Here is a 16,189-nt window from a genome sequence, read left to right on the forward strand (position 1 = left end):
ATATATATGGGGGCACCAGGACAGGGTCATTAAATATATAGGGGGGCACAGAAGGCAGGGGGATTTACAAATATATATGGGGGCCCCAAGGGGGTCATTAACAATATATGGGAAAAAGGGGGGTCTATAAATAGTCAGGCACATAGGGGTGTACATATATATACAGCGGCACAGAGAGGCATAAAGTGGGCACTATTAATGTGTTCAGCCATACACATGAGGAGTCTGTAAAGAAGTGGGCATTGTGCTGAGGAAAGGCACCTAAAATGTTTGTCTGGCAGGTTCTTTGGAGACGAGTCTTCATGATGGCTGATTGTTGAATTTTTAGGGTGTATTAGAATATAGCAGGGTGCCGTGCAGTAAAATACTGTGCAGCACAATGTCTTACTGCACTGGACTCTGCTTTAACCTAATTAGAAATATATACGGTAATTAGAAAATAAAATAAGATTAGGGACAGGCCCTGGGGGTGGGTTTGGGGGGCGGGCCACGTGGTGGAAGGGGGGGCCCAGGCCTTGAGCTGTGTAAGGGGCCCCGAAATTTCTGATGGCAGCCCTGGGTTCAAACATGAACACATTTGTCGGTCGTACTTAAATTCACTGGTTTCTTTTTTGTATGACTTTTTTTTAGCAATGTAAGGTTTCTCCTGCTCTACATATTACATTAGCTTATATTAAAACAGAAACTGAATTTTAAATTATGAATGCAAAACAATGTTTTAATAACATTCTGCCTGCATTGTAATGTATTTTCCTTTAAAGAGTACCTATCACCAAATTAAACGTTTAATATACTGTTCCTCATGTAATTATAAGACGCTAAAATTATCAACCTTTATAAGTTTTAAATGTGATTGAAAAAAAGTCACTAGATGGCTCTGTTTTGTTCCCTGCCACAAGGCAAACAGTTAGTTTGGTCTCCTCCTGGCCTGGCAGGACACCAAACTCAGGAAGTGAGTGCGGGGCATGGCGAGGCACAGCTCTCGCAGGCTTTAGTGACGTCGCGCCCCACCCACTTTCTCCTGCCGGGAGCTCACACAGTGTGAGCAAGGGGAAAGGTGTGATACAGATGAAAGGTATAATACAGAGCTTTTTAAAGTTGGGGAAAAAAGAAACCAAAACAAATAAGCACAGAAATGATGTTATGTGTAATAATGTTAAACAACACAGGGAAAAAGCATTTAACACATAAAGAAAGGGGAGTGCAAAAAGGCACAGAAAGCCAAGACAACCACTGAAATCTTTTAGTAAATAAAAAGCAATCCAGCCTCAATCAATCCATGTCTCAAGACCTTTTCAAACTAATTGGTGCAATATATAACGATGGTGTTGGTTAAATGGCATTTCTAATCTTCTGAATGTTCCGGTGAGCACTGTTGAGGCCATATTACAGAAGTGGAAAAACAATGATTTCATTATAAATTTTCTTTGACCAGGTGCTCCTCGCATGATTTCTTACAGAAAAGTGAAAAAAATTATCAGAAGAGTTGTCCAAGGGCCAAGGACCACTTGTAAAGAGCTTTAAAAGACCTGGAATTAGCAGGTACTGTTATCTCAAAGAAAACAGTTAGTAATGCACCAGTGGCGTTGCTAGGGTTGGTGTCACCCGGTGCGGTAGAAAATGGTGTCACCCCCATACCTCCCCCCTCCGTAAGTTTTTAGCCTGTTGTGACAGACACCACTGTTGTAGCGCATTGTGAGGAGAATACACAATGATATCAGTGACTACAGGTGACGTCTTCTCTATAGTGAGGAGAATACACAATGATATCAGTGACTACAGGTGACGTCTTCTCTATAGTGAGGAGAATACACAATGATATCAGTGACTACAGGTGACCTCTTCTCTATAGTGAGGAGAATACACAATGATATCAGTGACTACAGGTGACGTCTTCTCTATAGTGAGGAGAATACACAATAATATCAGTGACTACAGGTGACATCTTCTCTATAGTGAGGATAATACACAATAATATCAGTGACTACAGGTGACGTCTTCTCTATAGTGAGGAGAATACACAATGATATCAGTGACTACAGGTGACGTCTTCTCTATAGTCTTTCCTTATCTAATTCAGATGGTACATACCGCCAGGACTTGTTCCAGCTAAAACTTCTGTCTGTAGAATGTGACGCCCAGACGTCTCCTCACTATGTCAGCGCATTCTCATCCTCTATATGAAAACAATTATTATTATAAACCTGACAGACACTGTATCCTCTAAATATAATACTACTATACACTACACTCTTTGATTACAAACCTTCCATACACCATACCCACTGAATACTACCACACACTGTACATTCTGAATATATTACCAACACATACTGTACACTCTAAATATAAATCTGCCACACACTGTACTCCTGAATATAATACCGCCACACACCGTATCCACTGAATATAATACTACCACATACTGTACCCTCTGAATATAATACTACCACAAACTGCGTCCTCTGAATATAATACTACCACAAACTGCACCCTCTGAATATAAATGTGCCACATACTGTACCCTCTGAATATAAATCTGCCACATATTGTACCCTCTGAATATAAATCTGCCACATACTGTACCCCTGAATATAAATCTGCCACATACTGTACCCCTGAATATAATACCGCCACATACTGTACCCTCTGAATATAATACTACCACCCACTGCGCCCTCTGAATATAATACTTAGAGATGAGCAAACTACAGTAAATTCAACTAGTCACAAACTTCTCTGCTCGGCAGTTGATCACTTTTCCTGCATAAATTAGTTCAGCTTTCAGGCGCTCCCGTGGGCTGGAAAAGGTGGATACAGTCCTAGGAGACTCTTTCCTAGGAATGTATCCACCTTTTTCAGCCCACTGGAGCACCTGAAGGCTGAACTAATTTACGCAGGATAAGTCATCAACTGCCGAGCCGAGAAGTTCGTGACGAATCGAATTTACTATAAGTTCGCTCATCTCTAATAATACTACCACAAACTGCGCCCTCTGAATATAATACTACCACAAACTGCGCCCTCTGAATTTAACGTTGCCATACAGTGCACCATCTGAATATAATACCACAACCGCAGTAACACCCCTCAACATCCGTTAGCTGATGCTATTACCACGGGAGGGGGGTATTGGTGGTGTTGCTAGTGGATGATGGGGGTGCTACTACTGGGGGGGTGTTGCTGGAGGATGATGAGGGTGCTACTGGCCATCCCCCCTGGCAGTATCACCCCCATCATCCATCGGCAGGATCATCCTCCTGGCAGGAGCACCTCCATCATCCACCATCAGGATCTGCTGATGGAGGTGGTGCTGGGGGGGGGGGGGTGTAGGTAGGCAGCAGTTCCCCCACATTAGGAAGGTAGCAGTTTCCCCACATTAGGTAGCATCTATTCCCCATATTAGGCAGCATAGATTCCCCACATTTGGTACCAGTTCCCCCACATTAGGTAGGTACCAGTTACCCCACATTAGGTAGCAATTTCCCCACATTAGGTAGCACAGATTCCCCACATTAGGTAGCAATTTCCCCACATTAGGTAGCACAGATTCCCCACATTCGGTAGCACAGATTCCCCACATAAGGTAGCATAGACTCCCCACATTTGGTGGACTCTCCACATTAAGGTAGCATAGACTCCACACATTTGGTAGTAGTTTCCCCACATTAGGCCGCAGGTTCCCTTGGAGGTTCCCCACAATGGGTCAAAGTCTCCCCACAATAGATCGCTGGTTATACCCCCCCCCCCCCACACACACACACACACGGAAAAAAAAACACATACAACACAGAGAGACAAACACACACACACACACAGAGTCACACACACACAGTCACATACACACAGTCTCACACACACAAGCATAGATAGATAGAGACAGACAGAGAGACAGACACACACACTCACCCATCCAGCGCAGCGCTCCTTCTCACCGGGCGCCGTGCGAGTGACGTAACTGACGTCCTCCTGCGCGGCCATGTGACGTCAGGCCGGCGCAGACGTGGGAGCGGAGGCCGGGCACAGTGCTGGTGAAGGTGAGGGGGGGGGGTGTGATGATGGACGGGCACACAGTGAAGGTGAAAGAGGGGGGTTGCTGACGGACGGGCGCACCGCACACACAGCGCAGGGGGGGGGGTTGCTGACGGATGGGAGGCCGGTCGGGCACAGATGGGGGGGTGCTGCGGAGCGTCTTGGTGTCACCCCATTAGGTTGGTGTCACCCGGTGCGGGCCGCACCCCCCGCACCCGGGTCGCAACGCCACTGTAATGCACTCCACCATCATGGCCTGTATGCACACTCCCCACACAAAATCCTAATGCTGAATAAAAAGTATGTCAAATGGCATTTAAAGTTTGCTGCACAACATTTGGAAAAGTCAGTAAAATACTGTGAAAATATAGTTTGGTCAGATAGGAGCAAAATAGAACTGTTTGGATGCCATAATACACAACATCTTTGGATGAGAAATGGAACTGCATATCACCCTAAAAACACCATACCAACAGTAAAGCCCTAAGTAGGAATAAATGGGAAAGGGAAGTGGGTGAGTCGGAATAGAGTAATATAATAAAAAGTCCAAAAAGAGTCTCTCAATGAAAATCATAAAATAATTTAGTTTAAAATCAATCATAGACTGTATTATTCCCCTGAGAGCCAGTTTAAGTGTGGTGCGAGACCTTCCTCGGAATGTCCAAGATGGGGAATGGGTGATGCTGGATTAGAACACCTTCCACAGAAATGTTCTGCAGTAAAGGGTCTTTGGGATGAAATTGTCAGAAAAATAAGGGAGGGTTTAAATGTGAACTTGGAAACTAGTTTAGTGATGGCTATTTTGGGCAATATTCAGGCAACAGAAGGTGTGAATATTAAATTGGTTAACTTGTTTTTAATAGAGCACTCTTAATAGTTAGGAATTGCTTAACTAAGAATATCCCCTTCGTTAAGGTATGGGAATTACTGGTAAAAAGAATAAAAAAAATATGAGATTATACAATCAAAAAATAGAAGTGGGTTGTTTTTATCATAAAAAAGCTAAAATCTGGGAAGATTGGGGAGGATGAGTTAATTTATTCCTTACAAATTTTTGTCACAGATGTATAGTTGAATATGCTGTACATAAATACAATTTTGTATACATGTGAACTCTATTTTATGCGACTACCGTATATACTCGAGTATAAGCCGACCCGAATATAAGCCTAGGCCCCTAATTTCACCACAAAAACCCAGGAAAAGTTATTGACTCGACTATAAGCCCAGGGTGGGAAATACATCATCCCCCCTGTCATCATCCAGACCCCCGTCATTAACAACCTCATCATCATCCCCCCTTCATCATCACCGGCTGTCATCATCCCCCCTGTCATCATCCCACCCCCCTTCATCATCACTGCCTGTCATCATCCCACCCACCCCCCTTCATCATCACTGCATGTCATCATCCCCTTATCATCCCACATGTCCATGTGCACCCTAATGTCCTGCCGAGCGGAGGTGAGTACAGAACTAAAGGGGGTGAGGGGGGGGTGGGGTCTGGATGATGTCGAAGGCCGCAGTGGTCTTCAACCTGAGAACCTCCAGATGTTTCAAAACTACAACTCCCAGCAAGTCCGGACAGCTGATGGCTGCCCGGCTTGCTGGAGGTTGTAGTTTTGAAACATCTGGAGGTCCGCAGGTTGAAGACCACTGAGGGCGGAGAGTTCACTCGAGTATAAGCCAAGGGGGGTGTTTTCAGCACGAAAAATCGTGCTGAAAAACTCGGCTTGTACTCGAGTATATACGGTATGTGACTTTATAACCTGATGATAACATGAAATTGTAATGATCTTTTAATTTATGTACACTGTCTTTTCTTTTCAATAAAGAAACATTTAAATAAAAAATAAAAAACTGTGACGTTTAAAGGTGGGAACATCATGGTATGGTACTGGCTAACTTCATATAACTGAAGGAAGGATGAATAGGCAAATTTTCCGAGGTATTCTGGACAAAAATCTGCTGCCATCTATCAGGATGATGAAGATGAAATGAAGGTGGACTTTTTAGCAAGACAATGATCCCAAACACACAGCCAAGGAAACTCTTGAATGGTTTCAAAGAAAGAAAATACAGCTGCTAGAATGGCCCAGCCAATCACCTGACTTAACACCTTGGGGACACAGGGCGTACGTGCCCGTTCCCAAATCCTTGAGGACTCAGGGCGTACCTGTACACCCTGGTCTCATTAACAGGGTTTAAACCGTTCTCACGACCGGGGAACGCTTTAAACCTTGTGGGTCCTGACTGCTATCAGCAACCAGGACCCAGGGTTAATGCCGTGCATAGCCGATCGGGCCAATGCCCAGCATTAACCCTTTAGATGCCGCGATCAAAGCTGATTGCAGCATCTAAAGCAAAACCAAAAGTATCCCGGCAGTTCAGCGGAGCCGATTGGGACTATCGCAACATAATCGCGATGTCCCGATCAGCTTATTGGATGACAGGAGGGTCCTCACCTGCCTCCTGGCACAAATAATTGTCCCTCAAATAGCCCCATATGTGGAAAAATAAAAAAGTTATAGGGTCAGAAGAGGACAATTATAAACATACAAATTTTGGTGCATGTATTTAGGATTTTTTTAAGTAGTTAAATAAAATAAAACCTATATAAATTGGGTATCCTTGTAACCATATGGAAGCCCAGAATAAAGAAAAGGTGTAATTTTTACGGAAAAGTGCATTGCGTAGAAATGGAAGCCCCCAAGTTTCATCATCACTTTTTTCCTGTGTCATTTCCCATTATTATAGATAACTTAACCCCTTAAGGACTCAGCCCATTTTATTTTTACGTTTTCGTTTTTTCCTCCTCGCCTTCCAAAAATCATAACTTTTATATTTTTATCCACAGACTAGTATAAGATCTTGTTTTTTCCGTGACCAGTTGTCCGTTGTAATGCCATCACTCACTTAACCTTAAAATGTATGGCGCAACCAAAAAAAATACTATTTGTGTGGGGAAATTAAAAAGAAAACCACAATTTTGAAAATTTTGGAAGGTTTCGTTTTCACACCATACATTTTACGGTAAAAATTACGTGTTCTTTATTCTTTGGGTCAATACGATTAAAATGATACCCATGATAACATACTTTTCTATTACTGTTGCACTTAAAAAAAATCGCAAACTGTATAACCAAATTAGTACGTTTAAAATCCCCCTATTTTGAAGACCTATAACTTTTTCATTTTTCCGTATAAGCAGCGGTATGAGATCGAATTTTTTGCGCTGTGATCTGTACTACCATATTTGCTTGTATAAAACTTTTAATACATTTTTTTATGAATTTTTGGGAATAAAATGTTATAAAAAAGGAGCTATTTTGTCCGCCCTCCGTTCTTTCCAATCAGCCATTTTCCGTTTCATATGGGATGGGAAGAGACATCGCCTACCTAGATCTGTAATGATGGGTAGTAGGGTGTGGGGGGGCCTAGCGGTTTCGGATTTAATCAAATACTATTGGGCTGCCCATGTGCGCCATCTCGCAGCTTGGTTTACCTACCATGCATACAGCCACTGGGTGGAGTTGGAAAAACTTTGGTTGGCTCCTGTGCACCCCAACACTTTTCTCTGGTCTCCTCTGGCTTCTACTGTTTCTTTTTCCCCTCTACTGGGTCCCATGCCCTTTACTAAATATGTGTGGGGCTACTGTTCAGTGAAGTTTAAATTGTCGTCCCCCTCCTCCCCCCTGCGTTCTTTCCTTTATCATCCTGATTTTCCTTCCGGTCTATCTTATGTTATGGTGCGGGAGTGAGGTTCTAGGGGACTTTTCTTTTGGGCGGATGTGGTGGACCTCCTTCCCCGTTCCCTCCTGCCCTTTGACCATCTGATTTCCCGCTGGGATCTCCCCTCATCTGAGTGCTTTCACTACCTGCTGTTATGGCACTATATGTTGTCCTCGATTGGGTCCACGGTAGTCTCCCTGCCCACTGGGTTCGAGAGACTGTGCCGTGGTGGGCCTCAGGTGAGGGGCCTCCTCTCTGATATCTACTCCCTGCTTCTCCACCCTCCTGGTGGGTCTCCTCCCACTCACCGATATATGGATCGTTAGGAGACCGCAATTAACACCACAATCACCTTTCCTCAATGGCGGGTTATCTGGGGGAGGGCCTCTAGGGCTTCGATCTGTACAGCTTATAAGGAAACCCAGTATAAATTAATAATGGGCTGGTATCACACTCCTTAACTGTTGAATAGGCTGAACCCAGATATTCCCCCACAGTGCTGGCATTGTGGGGTAGGACTGGGCACGCTATTCCATATATTCTGGTCATGCCTCTTGTTAACTGAGTACTGGTCTAAAGTCCAGAGGTTACTAAGTGACGTTTTGGGTGTTCTGGTCCCCCTAGACCCCAGTATTTACCTTCTTCAGCTCTCCTGCCCTTCCCTGTCTAAGAAACCCTTAAAACTCTTTCAGCATATTGTCTTAGCAGCCAAGGCCCTCATAGCCAAATATTGGAAGAAAACTCTCCCTCCCCCTGATTCCGCCCTACTTGCCTTATACGTGAAATCCGTTCTCTGGAATTCCTGACAGCTTCCCTCAATAATGCTATTCCCTTGTTTCTTTCAGTCTGGGAGCCCTGGGATCGCTTTACTGATCGACAACCGCCTTTATATCTTCTCTCCTCCTTTTTCTTTCCTCCCCCTTTTTCCTCCCTTCACTTTTCTCATTCTTCACCCTACCTTATGTGGTTGTTGCATGTTGTCCTTGTGTGTCTATTGTTCGTCCCCCCTCCCTCTTCTTGCAACCTTTCTACCTGATACGGATGTTGCTTGGCGACATGCTGGTACAGGCTGTTTTATGGCTACTACGGTGGTCCTAGGTGTTTCATAGTTTGGTATTGGTGGCCTTCCATGATTTTTTGGACCTTAATGGCTCTACCTCGGCCGTATCTTATACTTCGGCCCCTGTGTTTTCCTTGTATTTTGCAGGTTATGTTAGCCTGTGGTATTTGTTTTGACATTCCTTGTTTATTTTACCTCTTTAAATTTATGTATATGAAAAACCTTTAATAAACATTACAGTTTACAAAAAAAAAAGCAGCTATTTTGGACTTTTTTTTTTTATGTTCACGACGTTCACCGTGACATATTCGGATATATACGCACGCGGCAATATCAAATGCGTTTTTATTGGGGGGGGTTCACATTTTTTTTCATTTTTTTACTTTTATTTTTACACTTTAACAGTCCCCATAGGGGACTATTTATAGCAATCATTCGATTGCTAATACTGTTCAGTGCTATGTATAGGGCATAGCACTGATCAGTGTTATTGGTCATCTTCTGCTCTGGTCTGCTCGATCGCACGGATGTCCGCCATTACTAGCGGATGTCCGCCATTACCGCAACCTGCCGCGCATGACCCGAGCATCGCTTCGATGCTCGCGGTTATGTATAGGACGTAAATGTACGTCCTGGTGCATTAAGTACCAGCTCACCAGGATGTACATTTACGTCCAGCGTCGTTAAGGGGTTAATTTCTATTATTTGTTTTGGTTTATTTGTATGCATATGTATGTATGTATGGACTACTTGGGTATTTACCATCATCTGGGTAAATTTCATGCCAATAGCACCTTTTGAAAATATCGTGATGTGTTTAATACTTATTTCATCCTTTGCATAGTTAGCTAATCCTTAAACAGAATAAAGCCCCCGAGAAGCCAAGATTAGGGGACACCTTAGTTGGTACATGTTGCTGTCATTATTTCACTCTATTTCTCTGGTCCAGTAATGGAATGCAGTAATAATTGATGATGAGTGAGGTGTCAAGCATTCATAGCAATGCAGGATTTCTATCCCTGCTAATGTAGCTTCTAATGAGGTGCAGTAAACCGACTTATAGTAATAGATCCAGATCACAATGATATATGGCATCCAGGGAGCAATGTGAAAGAAGTGTTACTTTTTAGTCATTTGAGATCAATATAACAGCTTTCTGTAGAACACAAATTGTATTGTGGAATTCATTCATTTAAGTAGCTTCAGACATTCCCTCTCTACAGCAGAGCTTTAATACGAGGCAACCTTTGACCAGCCAATACTCAGCTCTCAGTAAGTCTCTAATTTGTACACAAAGGCTTAGACCTAATGCAATTAGTAATGTATCTGACAAATTATCAATCCATGATGCCCGTGAATACAAAGCAAGTTGAGTCCCAATCAGCCCTTCTAATGATTGGAAGGGAACAAAGCAAATGTATTGACCACTTTGTCATTAGTGACTTAAAGCCTATGGACACTGTTTCAGTTGTTTTATTTTTTACTCTATAACTGCTTCACAGATAAAAAAAAAGAACAACTTTCTAAACAGTCTTTGTTTGGAAAGAAGGAAATATATATATATGAAATAGATGAGTTATTATAACTTAATGTAAACAGAATATTAAGGGACTCAGTGGGAGATTAAACAAGGCTGCACCAGACGCAGACCCCTAAAAGAAGGTTGCAACTTTTGGTCCCATCTGTGCTGTGCTTACCAAGTGGGAAGGCAGGGGACGTGGCATGGCAAATTTACTACAATTTACACCTGAAAACTGTAGAAAAAAATTCACACCAGCTAGAATCTCTTAATGAATTCAACGTGAGTGGGGTATGCCGGTCTTGGTAAAATCCTCCCTAACATTTTGTTGTCCTTAAAAAAAACTGTCAGATCCCTGGTGTTACACACACGGGCCCCAGGACCTGACAGATGAGAAGAACAGCTATGTGGCGCTTTAAACAGTCAAAGTACTTTGAATGCCACTTGCATGTATGGTAATGAGTGGTATCTAGTCAAGAGAGTAGACATAGTGGCTTCCAGTTCCAGGGATCTGATAAGTTTAATGAGTTTTTCTTGGCCATCCATGTGTGGTTCTTGTAGGTCCAGGGCGGCGGTTGTTATAGCATAATGTACTCAGAACAGATCCACTAAGTATATATATATAATAGATATATAGGCCCACATTTATCATTGCAGTGCAAGTGAAGCATTTTTTTACACCTTTTTTTTGTGTGCTGACAATGTGTAGGAGCACCAAATTTATTAAAAGGTAAAAGAGCTTTGATAAATTTTGTGCAGGTCACATTTTCTGAAATTTCTGTCTACACAAAAAGCTACACCATGTCTGAGCTGGTGTAGTTTTAGAAGACTTTTCAGTAGCTTTGTGCCTTTTTTTTTTTTTTGCTCCTTTTTACAAAAAGGGGCAATGATAAATCCCTTCCATATCATGTCTATTACCAAAATCAGTGGATTGCAACTCAAAATCAGTGGGTTGCCACTCAAAATCAGCAGAAATGTGTAAACAAAAAGGGGCAAAAAAGGGCGCAAAAAACCCTGCTTGCGCCTTTTTTTCCCCCTTTTTAGACACAAAAAACAGTCTAAAGACAATGATAAATGTGGGCCATAATGTATACTCTTCAGCAATTTAGTACACTATCCTAAAGAACTTTGATCACACAAAACATGTTTTTTTGCATGTCTTGCAGCAATGGAACAAAAACAAATACAAAACTGGAACAAAATGAAGGAAGTAATAAAATAAGATTGTGGATTAAAGAACTAATATATTTCAGAATGGTATCTTTGAGCAGCATTATAGGATACAATTTACAAATGTGTTATTTTCAAGCTCCTACACTAAGAAGGCCACACGGCCTAATATAACTGTTGTGGTCTCCCGGACTCATTGCTCTTCAGATTACAGAGAAAAGCAATTTCTTTGAGGAGATTCAAAGCAATGAGAAACTCCATTAACTTATTTCACAGTCAAAAGATAATTCCCTCTCAGATCCTAGGGATGCTGTTCAGGCCTCTGTGTAGATGAGGCCAGATTTATTAAAGCCTTTATATGCCAGAATTCTTACTCCGCCTCTCCTGAAGTGCATTAATTAAGAGTCTTACAGCCGTCTATATCAAAACCGCACAAACATTTATTTTACTAGCATAAGTGAACGGTTTGGTGCTACGGCTGACCGATGTGCTTTGTTATTATTGCTGCTTATGAGCACAATAAGTGTGAACAAACACAAAACACGACTGCAATCATTTTAAGGAAACAGTACAAAAATAAGAAAAGCATGTGACCATGCATTTGTGGCTCACTCCATTCGATAATATGGAAGGTCACGAGACCAGAGATTTCCTAAAATTTGGTGGTCACAGAGATTTGACTTCTACCTATCAGATATTTATGGCACATTTCGATTTAAAAGTATGGTATACTGTAACTAGGATAAAAGCCTAGCTCCATCACTACTACCTACCTACAAATATGAGCACATACATGTACAACATTGTGTGAGGCTGTACTGGATTTTTTTATTTGGATACATGCCTATGTATGTTTAAGACTACCTAGAAGCAGCAAAACTACTAGGATAGTAAGTCCCAATATTTACCCAAACATGAATGATTGTATGATTCACATACAATTAGTCTCCTACATTTGGTAAATGCACAGAGAAAGCTCCCAATGCATATGTTAACCCCTTAAGGACGCAGCTCATTTTCACCTTAAGGACGAAGCCCTTTTTTGCAAATCTGACCACTGTCACTTTATATATTAATAACTCTGGGATGCTTTTACCTTTCATTCTGATTCCGAGATAGTTTTTTCAAGACATATTCTACTTTAACATAGTGGAAATTTTTTGTCGTTACTTGCATCCTTTCTTGGTGAAAAATCCCCAAATTTCATGAAAATTTGGAACATTTTGCATTTTTCTAACTTTGAAACTCTCTGCTTGTAAGGAAAATGGATATTCCAAATAAATTATATATTGATTCACATAAACAATATGTCTACTTTATGTTGGCATCATAAAGTTGACATGTTTTCACTTTTGGAAGACATTAGAGGGCTTAAAAAGTTCAGAAGCAATTTTCCAATTTTTCACAAAAATTTCTAAATCAGAACTTTTCAGGGAACAGTTCAGTTTGAAGTGGATTTGAGGGGCTTTCATGTTAGAAATATCCCATAAATTAAACCAATGTAAAAGAAACTGCACCCCTCAAAGTATTCAAAATGACATTCAGAAAGATTGTTAATTCTTTAGGTATTTCACAGAAATAGCAGCAAAGTGAAGGAGAAAATTCAAAATGTTCATTTTTTTTTACACTCGCATGTTCTTGTAGAGCAATTTTATGAATTTTTACAAGGTGTAAAAGGAGAAAAATCCCCCCAGAATTTGTAACCCAATTTCTCTTGAGTACGAAAATACCTCAAATGTGGATGTAAAGTGCTCCATGGTTGCCATAAAGGGCTCAGAAGGGAAGGAGCGACAATGGGATTTTGGAGAGTGAATTTTGCTGAACTGGTTTTTGGGGGGCATGTTGCATTTAGGAAGCCCCTATGGTGTCAGAATAGCAAAAAAAAAAAAAAAACACGGCATACTATTTTGGAAACTACACCCCTCAAGGAACGTAACAAGGGGTACAGTGAGTCTTAACACCCCACACTGTTTGAGGACTTTTCGTTAAAGTCAGATGTGTATATGAAATGTATTTTTTATTTTTTTTTACAGAAATTAATTTTTTCCCCCCAAATTTCACATTTTTACAAGGGGTAAAAGGAGAAAATGCCCCCCAAAATGTGTAACCCGATTTCTTCTGAGTATGGAAATGCCCCATGCGTGGACGTCAAGTGTTCTATCTGCGAACTACAAGGCTCAGAAGAGAAGAAGCCACATTTGGCTTTTGGAAAGCAAATTTTGCTGAAATGGTTTTTGAGGGGCATGTCGCATTTGGGAAGCTCCTATGGTGCCAGAACAGCAAAAGAAAAGAAAAAAACACATCGCACACTATTTTGGAAACTACACCCCTCGAGGAACGTAACAAGGGGTAACCACAGATCTTTGACGACTTTTCGTTAAAGTTGAATGTGTAGATGAAAAATTAAGTTGTTTTTTTTCACTAAAATGCATTTTTTTCCCCAAGTTTTACATTTTTACAAGGGGTAATAGGATAAAATGCCCCCCAAAATTTGTAACTTCATTTCTTTTGACCCCTTAAGGACTCAGGGTTTTTCCGTTTTTGCACTTTCGTTTTTTCCTCCTTACCTTTTAAAAATCATAACCCTTTCAATTTTCCACCTAAAAATCCATATTATGGCTTATTTTTTGCGTCGCCAATTCTACTTTGCAGTGATATTAGTCATTTTACCCAAAAATGCACGGCGAAACGGAAAAAAAAATGATTGTGCGACAAAATCGAAAAAAAAAACGCCATTTTGTAACTTTTGGGGGCTTCCGTTTCTACGCAGTGCATATTTCGGTAAAAATTACACCTTATCATTATTCTGTAGGTCCATACGGTTAAAATGATACTCTACTTATATAGGTTTGGTTTTGTCGCACTTCTGGAAAAAATCATAACTACATGCAGGAAAATGTATACGTTTAAAAATGTCATCTTCTGACCCCTATAACTTTTTTATTTTTCCACGTACGGGGCGGTATGAGGACTCATTTTTTGCGCCGTGATCTGAAGTTTTTATTGGTATGATTTTTGTTTTGATCTGACTTTTTGATCACTTTTTATTCATTTTTTAATGTTATAAAAAGTTACCAAAATACGCTTTTTTGGACTTTGGAATTTTTTTGCACGTACGCCATTGACCGTACGGCTTAATTAATGATATATTTTTATAGTTCGGACATTTACGCACGCGGCGATACCACATGTTTATTTTTATTTTTTTTTACACTGTTTTATTTTTTTTATGGGAAAAGGGGGGTGATTCAAACTTTTATTAGGGAAGGGGTTAAATGACCTTTATTAACACTTTTTTTTTCCTTTTTTTTTGCAGTGTTATAGGTCCCATAGGGACCTATAACACTGCACACACTGATCTCTCATCCTGATCACAGGCGTGTATTAACACGCCTGTGATCAGCATTATCGGCGCTTGACTGCTCCTGCCTGGATCTCAGGCACGGAGCAGTCATTCGTCGATCGGACACCGAGGAGGCAGGTAAGAGCCCTCCCGGTGTCCGATCAGCTGTTCGGGACGCCGCGATTTCACCGCGGCGGTCCCGAACAGCCCGAGTGAGCAGCCGGGATACTTTCAGTTTCACTTTAGAAGCGGCGGTCAGCTTTGACCGCCGCTTCTAAAGGGTTAATACCGCACATCGCCGCGATCGGCGATGTGTGGTATTAGCCGCGGGTCCCGGCCGTTGATTAGCGCCAGGACCCACGCGATATGATGCGGGATCGCGGCGCGATCCCGCTTCATATCGCGGGAGCCGGCGCAGGACGTAAATATACGTCCTGCGTCGTTAAGGGGTTAAGTATGGAAATACCCCATGTGTGGATGTGAATGCTCAGAAGAGAAGGAGCACCATTGAGCTTTTGGAGAGAGAATTTGTTTGGAATGGAAGTCGGGGGCCATGTGCGTTTACAAAGCCCCATGGTGCTAGAACAGTGGACCCTCCCCCCACATGTTACCACATTATGTGAGGGGTGTAGTTTACAAAATGGGGTCACAATGGGGGGAGTTCCATTGTTCAAGCACCATGGGGGCTTTGCAAACACACGTGGCCTTCAATTCCGGACAAATTTTCTCTCAAAAAAGCCCAATGGCGCTCCTTCTCCTCTGAGCATTGTAGTGCACCAGGAGAGCACTTTACATCCACATATGGGGCATGTTCTTACTCAGAAATGTGGTTACAAATTTTGGGGGGCTTTTTTTCCTATTTTCCTTTGTGAAAATGAAACATTTAGGGTAACACCAGTATTTTAGTGAAAACATTTTTTTTTTCATTTTCCCATCCAACTTTAACGAAAATTCGTCAAACACCTGTGGGGTGTTAAGGTTCACTATACCCCTTGTTACGATCCGTGAGGGTTTTAGTTACCAAAATGGGGTCACACATGGGTATTTATATTTTTGCATTTATGTCAGAACCACTGTAAAATCAGCCACTCCTGTGCAAATCACCAATTTACGCCTCAAATGTACATAGTGCGCACTCACTCCTGAGCCATGTTGTGCGCCCGCAGAGCATTTTACGTCCACATATGGGGTATTTCCATACTCAGGAGAAATTGCATTACAAATTGCTGGTGTAGACCCCAACTTTTCCTTTTCATATGGGGTAAAAAGATAAAAAGCCGCCCAAAATTTGTAAAGCCATTGCTCCAGAGTACTGAAATACCCCATATGTGGA

General features: G+C 41.7%; 1 protein-coding gene across 10 annotated transcripts in view; it reads right to left on the reverse strand.

The window, feature by feature from the left end:
- The window catches only part of PTPRM (protein tyrosine phosphatase receptor type M), an 898,578-nt gene that overhangs the window by 850,287 nt on the left and 32,102 nt on the right, over window positions 1-16,189 (reverse strand). The window lies entirely within an intron of this gene.

This window comes from Hyla sarda, chromosome 5, assembly GCF_029499605.1.
Source record: "Hyla sarda isolate aHylSar1 chromosome 5, aHylSar1.hap1, whole genome shotgun sequence".
Classification (NCBI taxonomy): Eukaryota; Metazoa; Chordata; class Amphibia; order Anura; family Hylidae; genus Hyla; species Hyla sarda.